This window comes from Sinocyclocheilus anshuiensis, unplaced genomic scaffold (assembly GCF_001515605.1).
Source record: "Sinocyclocheilus anshuiensis isolate Anshui unplaced genomic scaffold, SAMN03320099.WGS_v1.1 scaffold922, whole genome shotgun sequence".
In the NCBI taxonomy this organism is placed as follows: domain Eukaryota; kingdom Metazoa; phylum Chordata; class Actinopteri; order Cypriniformes; family Cyprinidae; genus Sinocyclocheilus; species Sinocyclocheilus anshuiensis.
Genome location: NW_015539883.1, coordinates 342,629 through 346,511, shown reverse-complemented (window position 1 = coordinate 346,511; position 3,883 = coordinate 342,629). Strand labels below are relative to the sequence as shown.

Genomic DNA, 3,883 nt, shown 5'->3' with positions numbered 1-3,883 from the left:
ATGGCCAAGGCAATGCAAGTATCGTACATTTAACTTAATGAAACAGAGATATAAGCTGTAGATATAAGAGTATAAGCTGTAGACCCCATTGATGGTTTCTGCTCAGGTGCTTAACTGACTCATTTTCCATAGCTGCATTCTCTGGTTCCTCTACTAACCATTTCATTCATCCACATTAACTCCCCTTTGTATGTATGCATGAGTGCGTGTATATGTTTGTTAGACTAGTTATGTTTTAGTGTTTAGTTAATAAAGCTTTTGTGCACAAATTGCATTGCAAAATAGTTTCTGATTCTGTCCCTGCTTGTGGATAATGTCCCTTTAATGATCCGCTCTTGTTACATGGAACTCGAACTCAGGTTGCCTGAAAGCACTGGCTCTGACAAGACCTGACAGTTCACTTGCTTCCAAATATACCACGCTTGACAGGTGTCATTGTAATGATATAATCAATGTTATTTCATACTTTTCAGTATTTGTATTGTTCCCTTGTCATCTCCCAGAAAAGGAGGCCACAGTACAGAATGTTATAGTGGTCCAAGTTACAGAAGCCTTCAGTCAACTTACAACTCACTATAGCAGTGCTTCCAAATACAACTAGTTATCTAATAAACTTGATGAAAATTGTTGAAACTGAGAAATATCTATGTATCCATTGCCAGAGAAACCTAGGAGACAGTTCATAGATGCATGACAAATCTCAAAGTAAAAACGATTTCCTGCCTTAAAAAAGTGATGAAATTCATGTTTTGTATGTGCAGTAAGACTGTTGTTTAAAAGATCCTGGAGAACCTAATGTACATGAAAAATAACCCCTCTTAGTCTTGCAAAGCCAGACTCTTTTACTATTGACAAAGTTGGGTAAACATTGAATCTCTTGCAAGTTGAGTAAATTGCTTGTCTGTATGTGCGGAGTTCAGTTTCAGAAACAAAGAAATAAAAAATATAAAATCTGTTTAAAAATATATTTAATGAAAAACAAATACTGATTCCTTCACATATACATTTGTTCAAATATTAATACTTTTTACAGGCATATGTAAATGAATAACCAAAAGCATCTTTATCAAGGTCTTCCACTTGAGAGATTCGACATGAGCATTGGAAAGGATTCATGGCTAATCAATACTCCATCTTCACCCTCTTTTCCAGGCATTAAACAGAAGCCTGAAAGATATTACATTGGTTTTATTGTGTAAAACAGCACTTAAGATGCTCCTAACCATATTTATTTAATTTGAACTGTCAGTTTTATAGTTGCCAATCACTTTTTTACACTTTACCCTGACCACAGCATTAGTACTATTTCTACTAACTGTAATTTCAGGTCAAGCTCATAAATCCTTTAAATTACATGAAAGCATAGCATCAATACACATTACAAATGAACCAATCATGATAAATTTGAGCAATGTCAGGCTGAATTAATTATCATGACATACATTTGTTTGACCAGTGTAATGGAAATGATTGGGAAATGATTCCGACTCAAACACCACTATTCCATCTTCACCCTCTGGCTTCTCCAGGCATTGAATAGAAATCTGAAAAACATTACAACACTTTAACTGCATCTAACAATATTTACTTAATTTAAATACAGTTTTTGTCATTTTGAAAGCACTTGAAGCCATGCTGTGAATATAAGATGTGACATGAGTATAATATGGCCAATATGTGATATAGCATGCCAGAACTGTTTATCCATGACTGTATTCACCATAGAGCATGACCTCTCATACCATATTTCTAAAATAATACAACTGAGCAAAATCAGGCTATGACTTACATTTGGTTGACTGATGGAATGAAAATAATTGTGAAATGAGTCAAACACCACTTGTCCATCTCGACCATCACAGTTGTCCACACACTGGACAGGATACTAAAAATGGATATAATATGCAAAATAAAAACTTTTATGTTTAATGCTGTCACAGTTGCACTACTGAGTGGAGATCGGCGCAAGGAATGGAGGGAGACGTGGCCTCCGAGTCTGCTTGCTCCACCATGGCGGATTGATGTACTCCTCGTCTCCCTCCGTTCCTTGCGCCGATCCCCAGCCCCAGCCCTCGCCCTGGCCTCTACGGCTGGAGCCCTACTACCCCGCCCCAAAAAATACTTGGGGACGTTTACGGGCTCCGAGGCCCTCCATGGGCCATAACAGGGGACTGGAGCCCTCCCTGGGCTTAACTGGGGATCAGGAGCCCTCCCTGGGCTCAACTGGGGATCAGGAGCCCTCACTGGGCTCAACTGGGGATCAGGAGCCCTCACTGGGATAGACTCGGGGATTGGGAAGCGCGTACGAGGAGCTGGCACTGGAGGGCGCTCTGGAGGAGCAGGCACAGCAAGGCGCTTTCGAGGAGCTGGCACTGGAGCAAACTCAGGGGTTGGAGCCGACACTGGAGCGAGCTCTGGGGCTGGAGCCGACACTGGAGCGAGCTCTGGGGCTTGGATGAAGGCAGAGAACAGTCCTTTTCTCTTCATCCTCCTCCTTGGGTTACAGGGAAACTGGGCAGCCGGTGGGCTTGTCGTTGTGGTGACCGGCGAGCTTGCGTCAATGGCAGCCGGCGGGCTTCAGAGAGCCGCGGCCGGCGGGCTTGACTTCGTAGCGGGCTAGACAACGGCGAGGCCGGCAGGCCTATCTTTGGAGCGGCCGGTGGGTTTGAGTGAGCCGTGGCCGGCGGGCTTCACATCGGAACGGCTGGCGGGCTGGAGAGAGCCACGGCCGGCGGACTTGACAATGGCGCGGCCAGCGAGCTTATCTGTTGAGAGGCCGGCCGTCTTGACATCCGAGCGGCCGGCGCTCCTGGGCTGAGGACCATGGTGGAGCTTCGGAGGACAGTGAGGAATTTGGGGTTGGGCAGGCGGTAGGAGCCGCTGGAGAGGTATGTGGAGGTTCTCGGCGTGGGGTGAGCTGGGGAGACGCGGCGCGTTCCAACGGGAGTTGGATGACGAGGCTTGGGAAATTTCTTTACTTCTTCAACTTCGAAATCTGAACCATTTAAGAACAGCACGAGATTAATCAGCTTGATCAGGGAAAAAAAAAAAACACACACGTCGGAAGTTCGCAGCGGATTATCTTGTCATCCAACACCAGCAGGAAGCACGCACCTAGAGCAGCATCGTGCCAGCTCACCCGGTTAGAGAGCTCGAGAAAACCCTCCACATATCGCTCCAACTTCAGACCGCCCTGCCACAAACCCCACAGCACGTCCTCAGCTGTAGTCATCTTTTTAGGTCTGGTATTACGTCACGGTTGCACTACTGAGTGGAGATCGGCGCAAGGAACGGAGGGAGACAAGGAGTACATCAATCCAGAGAACTTTAATTACATATAGGAAACATGGAAAACTCACTTAGCACAGGTAGATATGGACAATACCGGACGCTGAACTGAAAACAGGGAACACTATTTAAACACATGACAAGACGAGGGGATGACGAGACACACCTGGGATCAATGGAAATAAATGGGGAACACCTGGAATTAAATCAACATAATCAGGACAGAAACAGGAAACTAACCAAATATGGGCAAGGAGGGCACATGGGGAGCAAAACACACACAAAACACGGAACAAAGTCTGACAAATGCATGAATGGTTTGAATACCTTACCCTACCTTAAGCTGCCAAGTATCAATGGCAGATGGACACAAGTCCACATCTTTCAAGCAGGTGAAATTGCAGCATGTGTTCCCCTAATTTAAAAAAAGAATATCATGATGTATATACTTAATGTAAAACTTTAGGCCAAAAATATGAAGAACAAAAGATATCACTTTCAAGAGCAATGTGATGTTAACGTGTTTGCATTCCAAATAACTTCATTTGTGTATTTGCATTGTTTAAAGTTAAAGTTGCAAGTTAAAATCTGTTTT

At 44.1% G+C, this 3,883-nt stretch overlaps 1 long non-coding RNA gene across 1 annotated transcript; it reads right to left on the bottom strand.

The window, feature by feature from the left end:
- Window positions 1-1,089: 1,089 nt before the first annotated feature.
- Window positions 1,090-3,381, bottom strand: LOC107685504 (uncharacterized). The gene is made up of 4 exons (XR_001633958.1): window positions 3,360-3,381; window positions 1,790-1,885; window positions 1,443-1,544; window positions 1,090-1,167 (listed from the first exon to the last, which is right to left on the bottom strand). It is a non-coding gene; the product is annotated as an uncharacterized LOC107685504 (long non-coding RNA).
- Window positions 3,382-3,883: the final 502 nt, after the last annotated feature.